General features: G+C 52.1%; 3 long non-coding RNA genes across 5 annotated transcripts in view; 1 reads left to right on the top strand and 2 right to left on the bottom strand.

Moving 5' to 3' along the window:
- The window catches only part of LOC131497281 (uncharacterized), a 26497-nt gene extending 12835 nt beyond the window's left edge, over positions 1-13662 (bottom strand). Inside the window, exons 1-5 of one of the 2 annotated variants that reach the window (XR_009254862.1) lie at positions 13211-13662; positions 6399-8378; positions 4592-5025; positions 2906-4480; positions 1087-2203 (exon numbers count right to left, since the gene is read on the bottom strand). This is a non-coding gene — a long non-coding RNA (uncharacterized LOC131497281). Of the gene's footprint in view, positions 1-1086; positions 2204-2905; positions 4481-4591; positions 5026-6398; positions 8379-13210 lie in introns of those variants that run through there. The other variant, XR_009254863.1, reaches the window with a different exon arrangement.
- LOC131497280 (uncharacterized) lies at positions 11951-18391 on the top strand. Of its 2 annotated transcripts, none has more exons than XR_009254860.1 (3): positions 11951-12079; positions 14481-14663; positions 17837-18391. It is a non-coding gene; the product is annotated as an uncharacterized LOC131497280 (long non-coding RNA). The 2 variants fall into 2 exon arrangements; XR_009254861.1 differs by lacking the exon at positions 11951-12079 and adding an exon at positions 12105-12364.
- Positions 14650-15837, bottom strand: LOC131497288 (uncharacterized). The gene is made up of 2 exons (XR_009254874.1): positions 15233-15837; positions 14650-14710 (listed from the first exon to the last, which is right to left on the bottom strand). It is a non-coding gene; the product is annotated as an uncharacterized LOC131497288 (long non-coding RNA).

Below are 18391 nucleotides of genomic sequence, written 5' to 3'. Positions count from 1 at the left end.
CCACACCTACCACTGCTTTCCTACCCAGCTCAGATCAGGGCTGCACGATTCCAAGAGATAATGCAGCACAACGTGCAGAAGACGCAAACATCCCTCCACTTCTGCAGAGGAGGGCGTTAACCAGTCACATTTAGGATGTTGGGAGGAGTCGGGGTGCCTGGGTGGCTCAGTCCACTGAGCATCCGACTTTGGCTCAGGTCATGACCTCATGGTGTGGGAGTTGGAGCCCTGCATTGGGCTCTCTGCTGTCAGCACAGAGCCCACTTCAGATCCTCTGTCTCCCTTTCTCTCTGTCCCTCCCCCCAGCTCACACACTGTCTCTCAAAAATAGATAAACGTTAAAAATAATGAAGTCATCTATACTTTCTGAGTACATGAATGACAGATTTTAGAAAAAGGACGTCAGAGTCAAAATACAGTAGTGAATAAAAGACATCCTGAATTAACAAGGTGTGATAATCTCTTTTCTTAATGTCTGTTTATTTTGAAAGAGAGCAAGGGGGGAGGGGCAGAGAGAGAGGGAGAGAAAGAGTCCCAAGCGGGCTCCGTGCTCCGTGTGGAACCGGATGCGAGGGACTCGATCTTACGACCGTGAGATCACAGCCGGATGCTTAACCGACTGAGCCGCCCAGGCGCCCCCGACAGTCTCTTTAAATGCCCCCAAATAAATGCTGGTGGCTTAGCGATAGGTGATGGAATATGGCAGCAACCGCTGGCCACCAACAGAGTCCCCCGAGGGGACAGTAGGACTGGGGCACGGCCCAGCAGGTTTGGCAGGGTTGGTAGGAACGGTTCCGAGCGGGGTGATTGGCCCATCAGTGCCTCTTCGGCTTTATTAGTTTGCTGCTGCTGGGCAAGGACACCTGTTCTCCTGGTGCCTGCTCCCGTTCCCCCAGCGTTTTAGTGAGAACGGCCACCAAGTGTCTGTCTCTGTGTGGTGACTTCAGTGAGCCAACAAATAAGTGTGTTGAAAGCACAAGACTAGAGAGTAACAGTAATCGGAAGCGGCAGCAGCACCTACTTTACTACTTGCTTACTTGGTGTCAAGGCCTGGGTTGGGCGTTTTGCAGCCTTAATTTAGCCCAACAGTCCGTGAAAACATACTTTATCATCCCCATCTGGCAGATAAGGGGACAGGGCTTAAAGGATGTAGGTACCCTGTTCAGGTGCCCAAGGCCGCAAGTCCAAAACTGCCAGGTAGGGGTTTAATCCAGGCCTGTTAACTCCAAAGCCTGCTGACGGTTATACTGCCCTGCTGCAGGGTGCAGGGCTACAGAGACGTCTAAGCCATGGTCACCATCAAAGAATCAATAATTACAACGATGAGGATGGTGGCCGCTCCTGTTTGGTGAGCACCTGCTTTGAGCCAGGCGCAGTACTAGGCCCTTTAGTCACTCTTAGGTCACAAGGGCAGAAACTCCTCATACCAGCTCAAACTCCTTCATGAGCTGGGTGGAGCGGGGGCCGGTGGTGACTTTTTGAAGAAGAGAGGTGGACACAGAGACAGAGCTGACGAGAAACCAGGAAGACCCATCTGGGCATAGTTGGGCTTCCCGAAGTGTGGGCCGGGATTCCAGGCAACTCCATTCTCCTATTTTGGAATATTTCCATTAGCTCAAATGTGGTTCATAAAGTGAAGCTTAGAAAATGTTGTTTCTATAACACGACCTCAAATTTGCACAGTACGTATCAGTCTCAACTGCTACCTTGCCGTATTTCTTTTAATTTTTTTAATGTTTATTTTTGAGAGAGAGGGAGAGAGAGAGACAGAGCGTGCGGGCAGAGAGAGAGGGAGACACAGAATCTGAAGCAGGCTCCAGGCTCTGAGCTGTCAGCACAGAGCCCAATGCGGGGCCCGGAGCCATGAATGGTGAGACCATGACCTGAGCCAAAGTCAGACGCTCAACCAACTGAGCCACCCAGGCGCCCCATTCCTCAAAAGTTTTGAGGCAAAATTTCGGGAATAGCTTGGGCACTTCTGCCCCTGGGTCTTTTGTGAGATTCTCAAGATACCACAGGGCTGCAGTCATCTGAAGGCTCGACTGAGTCGGAAGGGTCCACTTCCAAGGTGGTTCACTCACTTAACATGGCTGTCAAGGGGGTTGGAGGGAGGCCTCAGATCCCTGCCATATGAGCCTGCCCACATGCTGTTTGACTGAGTGTCCTCACAGCATGATGGCTGGGTGCCTCCAGAGTGAGTGATCTGAGACAGAAATGACAGAAGGTATCCTTCCTATGACCTCACCTCAGACGGCACAGAGCAGCATTTAGCAGTGACTTAGTCACTAAATCCAGTTCACCTTCAAGGGGTGGGAATTTAGACCCCACCTTTTAAAGAGAGAAGAGTCGGGGTGCCTGGGTGGCTCAGTCGGTTAAGCGTCTGGCTTCAACTCAGGTCACGATCTCGCGGTCCATGAGTTCAAGCCCTGCATCGGGCTCTGGGCTGATGGCTCAGAGCCTGGAGCCTGCTTCAGATTCTGTGTTTCCCTCTCTCTCTGCCCCTCCCCCGTTCATGCTCTGTCTCTGGCTCAAAAATAAATAAACGTTAAAAAAAAATAAAAATAAAGAGAGAAGAGTCAAAGAATTTGTGAACATATTTTATTCTATTTTTTTATTTTTTTCCAGCACTCATTCAGTAGATCTTTATTTTTTTTCAATATATGAAATTTATTGTCAAATTGGTTTCCATACAACACCCAGTGCTTATCCCAAAAGGTGCCCTCCTCAATACCCATCCCCCACCCTCCCCTCCCTCCCACCCCCCATCAACCCTCAGTTTTGTGAACATATTTTAAAACTACCATAGCCAGGAAAACAAACCATTCTAGATATTTCAAACACACACACACACACACACACACACACACACACACACACAAAGGTCATACAAGCAATTGGTGCTCACCACTGGTGGGGCTCGCGGTGGTGAAGGTCAGGGCCAGGGGGGAATCGCACCACTAGCTCTCAGGTTACTTTACCACAGTTGCTTTCCATAGATTCAAAGTTGCTGCTGCCACTCGGTCAGGAAACTTCGGGAAGCCACTGCCGGGGTCACTACAGCCCCATGGCCCCAAGCCTGACTGGTGGGGAGTATGGACTCCAACATTCAGCCTGCATGTCTGCTGCTACAGAGGAGAAAAGCATGGCTTCCACCTCCTTCCACCTCCGCCTTCCAAATTTCACACAGGTACGCTTTATCGGCAGAATTCTGCTGTCGAGGGAATCTGTGAACGATGGTTCGTGGGTTTCCAGGACCTGCAAAGAAGGGGCTAGAAATGGGTGTCAAGAGCCAACCAACATTATCCAGCAAACCCCTCCTGATGGGTGGGTGTTCAAAGGCTTTGTAAAAGGGGGGTGGTGTCCACGTGGAGTAACCTGGTGGTCGTGTTTCTAAGTCAGAAACCCTGAAAGGTGTCATTCTAGCTGGGCAGCAGGTGAGGCGCTGGATGCTGACGACATACACTCATCCCCAGAGGTGACTGGAGAAGCGCCTGGAGTTGATTCTTAGTTTCATCTCCGGAACGTTCTCACTGGAATTAAAGCTGGATGGACTATTGGCAATGCAGTATCTGAGAAAACATAGCCCCCATTCAAAAGGGCTGCCAGAGAAAAGATCTCCACAGGGAAACACGATTTCTCAAAATACAGCCTTTGGACCTCTATACGCAAACATCCCTGGGATGCTTACTTAAAAAGCTGATCCTGAAAATAATTTAATTTCAAAGGCTGTTGGGGCACCTGGGTGGTTCAGTCAGTTGAGCGACCGACTTCGGCTCAGGTCATGATCTCACGGTTCTTGGGTTTGAGCCCCACGTCGGGCTCTGTGCTGACAGCGCGGAGCCTGGAGCCCGCTTTGGAGTCTGTGTCTAACTCGCTCTCTGCCCCTCCCCCACCCCCCTGCTTGCACCCTGCCTCTCTCTCAAAAATAAATATTAAAAAAAAAAAAATTAAAAGGCTGATCCTGCACACCTCCCCTGATGAAAATAAACAAAAGCAGACACTACTTAAAGTAATCCAGACAGATTTCAGTCAGTAACATAGTATTGCAGTGCCGTAGGGGAAAGGGTTCATCGTGAGCAGGCACCCGACTGGGATTATTACAGAGGTGATGGGGTATTTCACAGGGAGAATGAGGGACTAGGGAAGGGAATGAGTGGGGGGCTCTATAATCAGAAGTGAAAGATGACAAAAAGCAGGAAGGGACGCTGGCCCATATGAGACCCATCTGGCTTTGCTGACACTTCTCAAAGTTAAGCTCCTGCCCTCTCACAGAAGCTGGGAGACAGGGGCCCGATCTTCAGGCGTTGGCTGGACTCAGCAGCCAATCCTTTAGACAGCCGGGAGTTTGGCAGGCAGGCACTTTAAGGGAGGCTAGGGTCCTACTAGGGATGCGGCCACGAGCTGCCAGCAACCACGTCCGTGTTTGTTCAAGTCTTCACAGGCCAAGCAAGGTTGAATCAAGAAGAGGGCTCGGAGGAGCCTGGCGAGCATTTGGAGAAAGAATCTGTCACCCTCCGAACCCACATGCCCACCCCTCCTGAGCCCATCCCCCAAACAGAGGGACCACTTTGACAGGCCTTTTTATGCTCACCAAACTACTGAAGTAGGACAAGGCGGACGGGGAGGTGGGGGAAGCAGAGGTTCTCCGGCTTCTTCAGGGCTGGAGGTCGGCAGGGATTTGGGGGTGGGAGACGAAGGGCAGAGCAGATTGAGGAGGACCAGGAGGCTCAACTGGATTCTTAACCTGGGAGTCCCGACTGGTCATGCTGGCCGGCTCCTGCCCCCACGGAGGTCAGGGCCTCTCAGTCCTGAGGACCACCAGGCACGACCAGCTCTGGCTCCTGTGGTCCTGGTGGGGGTATGTTGTTGAGACCTGGGGGATGGCGTGGAGCACCAGCTGGGGGGCGGGAGCACACTCATTCAAGAAGAAGAAAAGTCCCGAGGCCCAGAGCAGAGGCAGGAATGGTGCTTAGGCTGCGTGTGTTTCCAGGGCAGGGCAGCGGCAGAGAGCGGCCTGGCGCCACACTGTGGAGGAAATGAAGATTTCAACAGTACAAAGGCCTCGTCTGGACGAGGGCTACACCCCAGGGTGGTAGAGCAGGAAAACAGAAGGAGCCTGGCTCCCTGACATAAGAGCCACCGAACCAGCCCCAGATCCAGTACTTAACCGGATTATCATAGGAGAGATCAAGAAGCTGCTTCTTAAAAAAATTTGTTTTCAATGTTTACTTATTTTTGAGAGACAGAGACAGAGCATGAGCAGGGGAGGGGCAGAGAGAGAGGGAGACACAGAATGTGAAGCAGGCTCCAGGCTCTGAGGCGTCCGCACACATCCCGACATGGGGCTCGAACCCATGAACGGCAAGATCGTGACCTGAGCCAAAGTCAGACACCTGACCGACTGAGCCACCCGGGTGCCCCCAAGAAGCTGTTTTTTTAATTTAACCCACTGTTGGGGCACCTGGATGGCTCAGTCGGTTAGGTGTCCGACTTCAGCTCAGGTCAGGATCTCACCGTTCGTGGGTTCAAGCCCCACATCGGGCTCTGTGCTGACGGCTCGGAGCCTGGAGCCCGCTTCAGACTCTGTGTCTCCCTCTGCCCTTCCCCCACTCAATCTCTGTCTCTGTCTCAAAAATAAATAAACATTTAAAAACAAAGGAATTAAAGGGCGCCTGGGTGGCTCAGTCGGTTAAGCATCCAACTTCAGCTCAGGTCACGATCTCGGGGTTCGTGAGTTTGAGTCCCACATCGGGTTCTGTGCTGTCAGCCTGTCAGCGCAGAGCCCGCTTTGGATCCTCTGCCCCACTCTCTCTGCCCCTCCCCCGCTTGCACTCTCCCCCCCGCCCCCCGAAAAAAAGGATTAAAAAAAAAGAATTTTAAAAAATCACTTAACCCACTGTTGTGTTGGGTCTCTACTGCAGCAGCTGAACCTGTACGTAACCTGATAACGGAGGGAATCCATGTATCTGTTATCTTTTGCCACAACAGTGCTAACTAATAGACCATCCTCAAAACTCAGGAGGCTGGGAAACCGATTCTCACGGGTTGGCCGTTACCGCTGTACTTTAATGCCCTGCTGGCTGGATCGGCGCTGCTTCTCACTGCTGGTCTTTTCTCCCTGTGTTGCTGCCGGGACCCAGGCTGAAGAGGCAGCGGCTACCCAAGAGAAGCGTAAGAGAGCAAGCAAAAGAGCCATCGGGCCTCTTCGAGCCTAAGCACGGAACCAGCCCCAAGCCCCGAGCCCCAAGCCAGGGGATGGGAAAGTACACTGTGGCCACGAGCAGACACAGCAGGAGCGGGGATGCGGGGAGGGCCCATAATTCTCTCTCCCAGAATGTGACAGAGTCCTGGGTCGGAGGCTACAACACGGTGGCCCTGCTCTTCTAGGCGTCACCTACGAATGGCGCAGAGTGAAAGACAGCGTCCGTCCATGTGAAGACTCAACCGCAGTTCTCTATTAGGTCAGGAGCCCTGACAAGACAAGAATCACATCTCCTTCCTCTTCCCAACGCCTAGGGCCAGGCCCTGCCCTCAGGGCTGACTCAGGGAGATTACTGGGTGAATCTGAGACCATCTCTTCCCTCTCTGCGTAGGATTCCTTATGTGATACAGACTGACCTCCTAAAGGTCAGCACACAGTGCTAGGGGTTTGCCCGCAAAGCTGCAAAGGGACTGTGCCACTGGGAACTGAGATGTGTACCTAGGTCTGTCTACACCGCATCCTGGATCCACTGCCTGCCAGAGGGACCTCCAGAAGAAAGGACTTCTACAAGTTAAATATCGCAGACTTCACACTCCAAAGGAGAACCGTTTGAAGAGAGCCATGGTTAACCCTGAGGAATGCCACCATCACCACAGAATTCCAGGCACCGGGCATGTGGGTAGAAAGCATATTTTAGGGCAGTGACTCACGGTAAGTCGTTTCCTCCAGTCCCTAAAACGGACTATTCAATGTCAAGCTGTCTCAGGCTCAGGCTGATAACAGGGCAGCCATAGGGGACCTAGCGGGAGCTGCGTTGTCACGGTCCAAGTCTGTACGCACCGCTTGTATAACCTGCCCAAGTTCACAAAGACAGGATATCAGTCGCCGCTCTTTATGCTCCAAGTGAAAGAAATCCAACTAAAATATGCTTAAGCCAAAAATGTCATACGGTGTATCGGCTCACATAACCGGGAAGCCTAAGATCTTCAAGCTGGCCGCATCTAGCGCTCAAACGTCATTCTCTCCCCAACTATCCCTCAGTTGTGCTTTCCTCCATGATGGCTTCAGCCTTCAGGATGGATGCCCCAAGACTGCAAAGATAGTCGTTAGTAACTCCAACTCTCCACTGAGGTTGAGCAAGCCTCATAAAGGAAAGCCAGTCTTCAAAAAGCCTCTGATTGGTCTGCTTGGACCCTGTATCTGGCAGGAGGAGACCCTGATTGGCCAGCCATGGTCACGTGCACCTGCAAGGTGGGCCTTAAACCAGTACTTAAGTCTCTGCTAGGGCACAGGAACTGAATAGAAAGTCAAGAGAGGGGGTTGTCTCACGGCAAGTTGAGGGGGCGAGGTGACAAATGGAAGACCAGACACTGAGGCTAGATTGAACTAACCCTAAGCCTAAACTTTGAACAGGCTTTCACACGTTCATAGATGCTATTGTGAGTAAAACACAAATTCACTTAAGAGCAGGAGTGCCTTCATAGTAACTTTTGGTCTTTCTGTATTTTTGGTCCCAATTAATAGATATCGAAAGGATACCTACGATCACGGGCAGGTCCGAAGACCATTCTATTTTTTAATATTAGAAAGGGATTCTTAACTGCAGATTAAGAGAGACAGTAAAGAAAGCAAGAAGAGAAGGGAGCCAGGAAAAGCCCAGCCCAGGAAGCAGCGAAGGAAGGTTCCAGGACAGCAGCGTACGACAGGTCAAGGAGGTAGCCAAGGGAAACGGCACTAACTGTCATGCCGGAGCACTGGAGCGGAGTGGAGGAGTGATCGTGGCGGGCAGCACAGAAAGAGAAGGAGAAGAAATTAAACCCCGGGGGGTCAGGGGACAGAAACGAGTGCCATCGGACTACATGAGTAAGCTCTGCGGTGAACAATGCTTACCTAGTCACAATTCTGCAACCACTATCAATCATGGGGCAAGAGTGACAAAACTGAACCCCAAGAATGGAATGGGTGGGGGGTGTTAAAGACCTAACTCCTTGCCTGTGTTGCTAGGAAGTCCACAGACAGTGTCTAAAATGGATGAATCAGAGCACCTGGGTGGCTCAGTCGGTTGAGCGTCTGACGTCAGCTCAGGTCACGATTTCACGGTTCGTGGGTTCGAGCCCCGCATCGGACTTTGTGTTGACAGCGCAGAGCCTGCTTGGGATTCTCTCTCTCCTTCTCTCTCTTTCAAAAAAAAAAAAAAAAAACATTAGAAAAATCTTTTAAATGGAAGAATTAAGAGCGAGAAACACAAGATAGGTGGAGATAAGCACCAGAAGATCCAGCGAGAGGTAAGGAGGACCGAGGACTGGCGAGCTGGCCCAGGAGGGTGGGGATGGCCGAGGCAAGAAGCTGCTGCGGGTCATTCTGTTTCCTCCCCATTTCATTTCGTACTATTTGAACTGTAAACTATGTGTGATAACATTTGGGAGGCTTAAAGAGTCCATTCTTTTGTCAACGGCACCTCAAAGCTGTATTTGTGTCCAACTTTATTGAGCTAGAATTGACACATAATTTTTACGAACCCTTTAAATCCATTTTTTAAAGAGAGTGGGAAGAACCAGCTTCCTGCAACAGAAGCCATGAGAACATTACCTATTCCGGTTTCAAAAGAAATGGTGGCATTAGTTCTGCTTAGATGATTTCGGTCAGAGACCAAGTAAGGATACATCTGGGGTTCAAACAAGAGAGGCTCTCACTCCAGTGCTCAAAGACCAGTTAGAAAACGGAGATCTGACTGGACTGGGTAGGTACGAATTAGCCAAAACTGTAACAATAATAATAATAATAATAATACTAATATAGCTAGTTATCCTCAAGTGCTTACTTCAGACCAGAAACCGTCCTGAGGATATTATCTTATTTAATCCTCATGGCAACTGATATTTTCCCCAATTTACAGATGAGGAACTGAGGCTCAGATAGTTTGGGGAACTTCCCGGAAGTCACACACTCTGGCCCCTCTGCCTGAGGCGGAGGGGCCTCAGCGTGTTGTGATTTACTTCTCTTTTCTAACCACCAATCAAACTTAGAAGTTTCTATCTCTGGTGCCATCTCGAGGGGCCTATGAAAACCACTGACTGTGGCAGTGGTCTCAGGCCCACACTTGCTGGGTTGTGCTGGGCCCTGCGCTGTCTTAGGGAAGGCCTAGAAAACAGTATGGGGTAGAGCCGGTATTCAAACCTAAGCATTCCCGGCTCCAAAGCCCACTTGCTCGGCCACTGATTTATGCTAGTTCTCCAGCTAGAATCAGAGCTGGGTGAGGATGCCACCTGTAGTAATTATGAGTTGTATGGCCTTGGGCCCCCAAGTTCCTTAACCTCTCTTAAGCCTGTTTTATCATCTATGCCATGGGGATAACAATGGTGCTCACCTTCAGGGTGGTTGCTAAGGATAAATCAAAATTCCTATCTGGCAAATAGGAGCCTCTATTTTCCACACCTGTTAAATGCCTTGCCCTTCAGCTCCTAGGTTAAGGAGAGATTCTCACATTTTCTCACCCTTCAGATCCACGGGTGGTAGGGCAAGAGACAGAAAAGGTTTGGGTCAAGGCTAAATTCTTGGACCTCATCCCAGAGTGACTCTCCAGGGCAGGGGCGGGGTTCAGCAATCTACACCTTAGACCCCCGAGAAATTCAGATGCCTGCAGTCCTCCTGCCTGGCTTTGAATGACTATGCGTAGTGCTTGAAATCTGACAGACCAGTGCCTTTGTGAGCGTCTGAGCCCTTCCTGCACTGGCCTCCAGCTGTGTCTGTGCCTCCTCCCTTTCCCCATTGCCCAATCTGTCTTTATCTCCCCCTTCCATTCTAAGCCCCCTCCCCTTACTCTGGCCTTACTTCCTAGCTTCCTCTCCACCTCTCCGTGCACCCTCCCCTGAGCTCAGTCTGCATTCCTACCCACCAGCCGTTTCTCTACCAGTCTCTTCGCCGGCATTGCCCTTTCCTGTGTCCACCCGGAAGGCTCAGATAAAAGTTGCTTCCGCCAGGATAACCTTCAAGGCCTCTTCTCTGTGGGCACCATGGCACTTTGCACGTACCTTTATTATTGCTCAAATAACAGGGTAATGGGAGATTTTTTTTTTCCGGCCTCAGATTACCTGGTGGACTCGTGGCCCACGAATGGTGGAAATGTGCGCCAGAGTAAGATGCAGAGAGGAGGACAAGCCCGTAGACTTTGCAGAGGGGCCGAGAGGCCTGAGAAGTAAGAGAAGACCAGGAGACAGGGGCTCCTGAAAAGATAGATAAGAGATTACCATGCGGGGTTCCCACAGCTTTTGCAGACAGCGGCTGCGCAAAAATTCATTGGAAGAACTGAGGAATGTTGCTGGCTCCATCTGGGGGAGGGCATGCTTGTATCAAGACACTGATGCTCTTGATGTGCTATAATTATAACCAGAAACACTATCCTTTTGCCCAGGAAACTGGATTTCCCAGTAAATTCCTTACTTTCCAACTTGTTTAACGCTAAGATAATGCTTTGCTTCTGTGTTCTTATTTCTTTATCTTTAACATTTATTTACTTTTGAGAGGGAGAGCACAAGCGAGGGAGGGGCAGAGAGAGAGAGAGAGAGAGAGAGAGAGAGAGAATCCCAAGCAGGCTCTGCACGGTCAGCGCAGAGCCCAATGCAGGGCTGGAACTCACAACTGTGAGATTGTGACCTGAGCCGAAGTCAGACACTTAACCGACCGAGCCAGCCAGGCATCCCTCCGTGTCCTTATTTCTAACTTTCCGTTCAACTGTTAACCATACTAAATGTACTCAGATTCATCTAGTCTAAAATCGAGGAGAGGTGGTTCTCACGCCTAGAGAGAGAATTATTGAAGAGGCAGCCCGCACACACTCAGGTGCCACATCTCCAACAGCTGGTTTTATAAATGGAAACAGGCACTGGGACCCCTTCTTCTCCCCTTCCCAGAAAGGCTGATGGAGAGCCTGGCCCAGATCAGTGGAGCTTTCTCCCAAGAAGTGTCCCGTTCCCAGACCAGCCCTGTAGACACCCCCAAAGTCCCCCTGGACCTGCAGGTAGCAGTACCTCTCCACCCCAGTACTCACCCCACACTCAGGCCCTAAGATCCCATTTGACCTAAGCCTGCAGGTATGAAGTGTCCAAAGCACAGGACATCTGTCCCCACCCCCACCAACACACACTCTTGACCTTTTGTTCTGAGTCCATGTGAAAGAGAAATGTCAACTCTACCAAGTAAAGGAAACAAACAACTTCCTGGCTAGATGAGAATAACCAGAACCTTAAGCTTCATGCCTGGGGGCTGACGGGTACCTAAAGGTGCTCCCTTGGTGATAGGGGTGATCAAAACCTGTATGCTTTTCCTGAGAACCACCAGGCGGGAAGCACCACCTGCACTGATGCCCTCAGGGAGGCAAAACTAGGGTAGACGTTATTGGTCCGATTTTACAAGTGGGAACCTTCCGGGCAGGAGGCCAACAGACAGCCTCAACGGTGGATAGTGCTGTGCCCAGGCAAGGTCATGAACCCAGAAGGCGGCCGGGATCTAGTGAGACGCAGACACTGCTGGGGGCGGGCAGTAGGACACGTTCCGCCCGACACCGGTGGGCTAGCCTGGTGGCCTCGCCTCTTCGTGCGCATCTCGGGTCGCAGAGTCCCCAGCCGCCCAGATCACTCACCTGCTCTGGGGCTGGTAACTTGGGCTTTCCCGAGCGCTGGCCCCGCCCCGAGGCTCCGCCGGCCCCGCGAATGGCTCCGCGGTCCGGGGACGGGGGCCGGACACCGAACCAACGTGATGGCGTCAGGCGCCGCGAGCGCCGTTTCCTGTTGTCCCTGGCCGGGAGGCCGCAGCGCCTGGTCGGAGGCTTAGGGGCTGCAGTGGCCAGGAGTGCCCCGCGCCCCCTCCCCGCTCCCTCTGGTGAGTTAGGGGTCAGAGGGCGAGGAGGGTGAGAAGGGGACGGCGGGGCCGAGACGAGAACGGGCGATGGGTCACCAGCCCTGTCCGTGATTGCAAACCCTTGGTCGCTTTGAAACTGTCCCGCTTCAGACAGAGCCTTTTCCCTTCCCGGCCTGAGCCCCGCACCCTACCCCACTCGGACCCGAGCCTTCAGCCCAAACAGCCAGTGCTGACCCGTCCCCTTCCTCTTCTCCACCCGTGACCCGAGCCCAGCCCTTACCCTCACCCCTTCACCACTGGTCTTGCGTAAGTGCAGCCACACTCGACCCCACGGTAGCCCACTTCCAACCCCTAGGACAGCCACTTCCCTCCGCCTCCCTCTAACGCATCTCCTTCTCACCCCTCAACCCCTTTGGCAATCCCAGTGCTCCACGCAAACCTCCTCGAGCCCCCCCCCTCCCCCTCCCCGTCTTTCTGGCTTACCCCTTTTCAGGCTCAGCTTTCTTATCCCAGCCCCCCTGCTCAGCCCCCCAAGGTCTGCTCAGCCAAAACACCCACCTCCCCCCACTCATTTCATACCTACCACTACAGTAGATGCCCTATTGCGCTTACCCCCCTCTTCTTGATAACTCTGATCTCAGCCCTATCTCAAGTCTTGTATGTATCTTCTTGTCCTCACCCACTCAGCCCCTAACTTCCCAGCCCACCACATACTTTCTTTCCATCCCCAGCCAGCCTGAGGACACTTCATTCCTGAGTCTTTGCTAAACCACCCCCCAACTCTTGCTGCCCTAGTTCCCGCCACCCCTACCCAATCTTGTTAGATTGACGTCTTCCTATCCCCATTTCAACTCTTCATCCCAGCTCTGTGCCCATTCTTCCCTTGATGTGGTCCCCGTTTGATCTGAGAACCTAGTGCAGTCCCCTGCCAACCCCACCTGCTTTCTCAGAGCCAGGCACTTGCCGAACACCTCAACTGAGGCAGGGCCTCAGATGGTAAGTAAGTGTGGAGGAGTAGAGATCCTTCTCCCGTGGGTCAAGTGCTTTTCCTGGATGTCAGGTCCCCTGTACCTGTCCTTAAGGATTGTGTTCCTGGCATCCATATTACATTACTCGCGTTGGCTGCTGGAATGGTAGGTATCATCCAAATACCTGGAAGGTGAGGGATAGCTACTCATTCAGCTGGGGCAGTGGAAGCTTATCACTTCCTTTTGGGTGATGATCTGGAGAAACTCAAGGGGTTCCACTGTGTGGGGTTGGCTGTGGTCACAGAATCATGTCCATGTGTATTGCCCTGCCGCTCAGAAAGGACCCTCACCCAGTGCTCCTCCTGGCCAGAACTGGTTGTAGATTAGTCCCGCTACCGAATGTGCCAGAGGTGACGTTACATGTTGTGAAGAGTAGAGATGAGTGGATCCTGGGGACGCCGAGGCCTCCGTGGAGGCTGTTGAATTGCTTCCTCTTTTTGCAGGTGCTGGATCATTGAGTTTTGACCATTTTGATTACCCATGAACACAGAGAGTCAAGTTATCTCCGAGTAGCTAGACATTCTTGAGGCACGCAGGCTCCATGGTTAACATTTATAATCTCCTGGGATTTGGGGGTGCACATCCCCTCTAAGTTCTGGCGACCAAACTCCAAAGGATTGGCCATTTGACAGCCATTGTAAAGGACCCCAAAGAAGACCCCTTGTCTTTGCTTGCATTTATAGTCTCATGCCTTTGAGAATTGGATGTCCTTTTACCTTCAATAGCCCCTACCGTTAAGGTGTGATCTCTGAAGGGTTTCAGCCTGTTGGCAGCTTGGTGTAATGGAAGGAGTTCCACAGTGACCCCGCCACTGAGAAGTTGTATACCTCAACTTCTTACAGTCTGAAACGGTCTGAGCCTTTTTATTTTACTCATCTGTTCATTCAGCAAGTATTTTGTGAGCACCACTGTGTGCCGTGCACTGTTTGAAGCATTAGAAATACAATGGTGAATGAGTCAGGCAAAGGTCCTGCTTTCATTCACTCAGAGTTTGGTCCTTGCCAGAATCTTAAGGGATCTGGGACCAGAATATGGGAGAGATGGGTGTTGTTGGATGGAAGGAGGGAGGGAGGAAAGAAAGATACCCAGTGTTCCTAGACCTCACATTTCTGGCCTCACCCACTAGCCTTTGGACTGGGAATCACGAGCTAGAAGTTGCTTGCCCTCCAGCTGATATTCGGTTGCTTTGTCGCCCTACCCCCCACCCCCCCCACACACACACACCCATCCCACCCCCCACAGGGCTCTTGTCTAGAAATCCAACTTTCTTCAGGTAGAAGGAGGTGCTGTTTACTCAGCACTCACATGTCTGAAGTGTCAGCTGTCTTTCTGAATCAGAAGATAACTTTGTCATTTGTTTCCAACTGAAAACCCTGACTCATCACCTGGTACAGCAGCTGGAGGGCTTAAACACCGGCCTGTTGTCGTGCATAGCCAGGTGCAGGATCGGAGTCAGGCCTTAGAGACGAGGCTGTCGCGGATGGCAGGGAAGTCTCTAAGAAGAAGAGGTTGCTGTTTACTGATGAACGGAGTGTTTCGAAAGTGGTGAAGCCAGGTTATCCATTTCTTCTTTTAATGTAAGTCTCATCTGAGTCCTTCTCCTCTTTTCGTTCTTCCTTAGTCTCTGGAGGAAGTGAAATTGGATGTTTATAGAAGGCCAGGCAGTATCACGAAGAGAATCAACCCCAACGATTCCTTCCTGTGTGTTGGAACATTTGAGGAGGGACAGCTCGGAAACCTGGCTGCCATGGAAAGGACCTGTGGTCAGCTAGTTGGGGCCACAGATCTGATGGGCAAGATTGTTTCTTGTCAGTGTTAGGCCTTCTTTGATAAGGTGGAGCTTCTGAAGAGTCTGTGAATAATAAGTTTGCCTGAAACTCTTTGAACCAAGGACCTGGGACAGTGTGAACTGGCGAAAGGCACAGAGCTTGGAATGAGAAAATTCTGTCCCTCACCTGAGGCATGTTTCTACTGAGCCTCAGTTTTCTCTTCTGTGAATGAGGGATACTCATCCTTCTCTCACAGGATTGTTTTAAGAATTAAATGAGGATAGAGAATGAGGTCCTGTGCCAGAGTGAACCAATACAGAGGGGCAGAGGTAGACGAAGGGTGGCTTAAGAGTTTCCTAAAGGCACACGGCACTCACCTTTTCTGCTCAACTGTATCAGGGATGTTTGAACTCTCTACTTGCTCTCTTTATTCTGGGTCTCCTGAAGACCCACCCCTCTGTCGTTTGCTTCTTGGTGTCAGTGAAGACAGTTCTGAGGATAGAAAGTGAAACCAGTCCCATAGCATGGTAGATGGGGGTCTGGCTCACCCAAGGAGCCTGCTGGAGTGCTGACCTAGCAGTCAGGAGACCCAGAGGCCAGAGATCTCACATCGTAGATGGTCGTGGTCCTGCCTCTGAGCCATTTCCTGCCTTCCTGAGGCGTTCTGGAACCGACAGGCCTATGTAGGGAGCTTTGGCTTCCTGCAAGGAAAGATGTGCCCGGAACTTTGGCACAGCCCGGAACGTCTCAGTTCTGTGTTGTGAATTGTCAAGTGGCAATTCTTCTAGGTTTCTCCGCACTGTTGTCCTTTGGTGACGTTCCTGACACTGTTTTAGGTCACAGTTGTCTCTTGTCTGGCCCTGCTCTGACCTCAGTGTCAGTTTACTTTGTTTTTTCAGCAGACCCTGACTTGGCCAGAGCACCCACTTAATGATAAGCCTCCCTCCCTCCAGTGAATATTATATTCAGTGAATTAGTTGATGAGGCCTCAATGGTCCTCCTCTTCAGATTGCTGAGGCCCAAGGCTTGAGGCCGGCTGAGGGAAGGGCAGTTTTAGGGCTTGAGGCTCTGTCTAGAAGGGCAGGCCCCCGGAATTGCCAAAGGGGATTGGATGCCAGGGTCTCAAAGCCAGAGAGCCTGAACTTGGCCTGCAGGGCTGCGTAGGGTAGCCTGGAAGAAACCCAGCCTCTAGGATCAGGCACGGTTTCAGGACCGACTCTGTAGTACGTCCCCTTCTCCCGGTCCCCTGGTGGCCAGAGCATGGAGCTGGTCTCCAGCGAAGGGTCCTGAGGATTCCCAGTGGGTAGGAGCTGGGAAAGTGGTGGAGGGAGAGACAGTCTGATGGGCTGTGGCCAGGGGCTAGTGTTCCTCCTGTCAGTCTGTTGTGCGCTGACCAGAGCTGGTTTCGTGGGGGCCGTCCTCCACACACCTATCTGCCTTTGCATGTCCTTACTTAGGAAGGTCGGCGCTGGGTCCTGTTCACCCTCTGCCGGATCCAGAGGCCAGGGCTTGAATCAGAGCGTCTTTCATCATTTAGGGCCACCCTGCCGTTCTCCATGCCTCACTGTTCGCCTGTAAACCTTTCCTGCCAGACTCAACCCTGATGCTCCCTTGCATCCCGCCACCTGGGCCCCCAGCTGAAGAGCCCTCCTCCCAAGACTTCCCTGCCCCCTCCCCAGCCACCCCTTAGCCCTGGCTCACACCCGCCTCTTCCAGAAGGGTGGATGTCATCCTGGCCGAAGGTGGTAGAGCCCGCCACTGATCAGCCCTGGGATCTTGGGAAGTTCCTTGACCTGGGTCAGCTTTGATTTCATATCTGTTAGATCTGGATAATAAAAGAGCTCGCCTAGGGTGGTGACAAGGAATGAATGAAGCAATGTGTGTAAACAGTACAAAATCCGTTCAGCATGCCTCCATTTGATAACTTCTTTGGGCCATAGGTTTTTGAGAACAGAGACAGCGATGACCTATTTTTTGGTGTCCCTCCATGCTCGGCAGCGTGGTCACTAGAGATCTGTTTAGATGGGAATGTGCCTGCCCAATCCTGGTCCGTCCGAGTGGCTGGGGCGGTCCAGGCGAGCCAACAGCCACCCCCCGAGGCTCAGGTTGAGGCCCCCCCCGCCCCCCACCTAAGCCACCCCCGGGGGGGTTGGGGGGGAAGCCAGTGCCCTGAGGGATTTACCTGTGTACTGACTTCAGGTAGTTGAGGGGACTCATTCAGACAGTGGCCTTTGCCTAGAAGGCTTGGCCACATCCAACCGGGGTAATAGATACCATTTACCCTTAGTACCGTTAGGCCCTGTGCTGGGCGTTTTCCACATTCATAACCTCCATTCGAGACGTCTGCCGTGGTGCCCCACCCAGCATGCCTAAGTGGTTAGTGGCAAATCGAGATTCGAACCCGTGTTGTTTCCCTTTAGGCGTGTCCCTGTGCTGCTCTGGCTGGACCCTCGTGCCTGGAGGGGAAGCAGCTATGTAGCAAGAGGCCCTCCCTTTGGAAACTTCCCTCAGTTGTGCTTGTCCCTGCCGAGCTGGCAGACATCGGGCTGGCACAGGAGTCAGAGGCTCCGAACGTGAATTGTGAGCCCCTGCTTCCTGGTCCACGTGGGCTCTTGGCACCTCCGGCGGCAGCATCCCCCTCGCACCCTTAGTTCTGTATCCAAATCAGCCCTTCATTCCCTGCTTTTTTGTGCCAGCGTTTGGTGTGGCATACAGAGGCCTCTCCATGCCCTGATTACGGTGGACCCACCCATGGCACATAGGATTCCCCACCTCCTGAGATCCGAGCCCTCAGATTTCTTCTCTTCCCTTGTTTCCTTCCTTAAAATCCACTCTTGGCTTTTACTTTTGAATTCAGAGGCCTTTGCATTGCAGTTTGAGGAAGATGGGCTGACCCGCTGCCTGCTGCGGGGAGGGGGAGAATTGGCTGGGGGTGGTGAGCTGGAACCTGCTCATCTGGCCGCCGCCGTCTGTCTCTGCAGGTGTCATGTGATTCTCCGAGGGAGCTGCAGTGTGAGCGGAAATGCTCTCGGTGGTGGAGAATGGACTGGACCCCCGGGCTGCCATCCCGGTAGGCAGTCGGAGAGGCTCAAGGGTGGGGAAGGGGGCACGGGACAGCCATGTCATTGGTTTTCCTCACTTTGAAATGAATGAGTACTGTCTGGAAAGCAAGGCCTCGGGTGAGAAAGAGTTATAGCAGAAGCAGGCTCTGAGGAGATCCTGCCCTTTCTAGAACATCTTATTGGTGATAGAATGGGAATTGATAAAAAACAACGGATTTTAATACGGGCTGCCTGAAGACCAAGGATTTCTCAAAGGAAGTCATACATATGGGGCGCCTGGGTGGTTCACACGGTTAAGCGTCATGATCGTAAGCGGCTCATGGTCTTGCAGTTTGTGAGGTCAAGCCCTGCATTGGGCTCTCTGCTGTCAGAGCAGAGCCTGCTTTGGATCCTCGGTCCGCTCTGTCTCTGCCCCCTCCCCCACAGGCACATACATGTATGCACATTCTCTCTCTCTCTCTCTCAAAACTAAGT

Source organism: Neofelis nebulosa, chromosome 16 (genome assembly GCF_028018385.1).
Source record: "Neofelis nebulosa isolate mNeoNeb1 chromosome 16, mNeoNeb1.pri, whole genome shotgun sequence".
NCBI classification, from domain to species: Eukaryota; Metazoa; Chordata; class Mammalia; order Carnivora; family Felidae; genus Neofelis; species Neofelis nebulosa.
The sequence above is the reverse complement of the archived record's forward strand: the minus strand, read 5'-3'. Positions and strand labels throughout refer to the sequence as shown.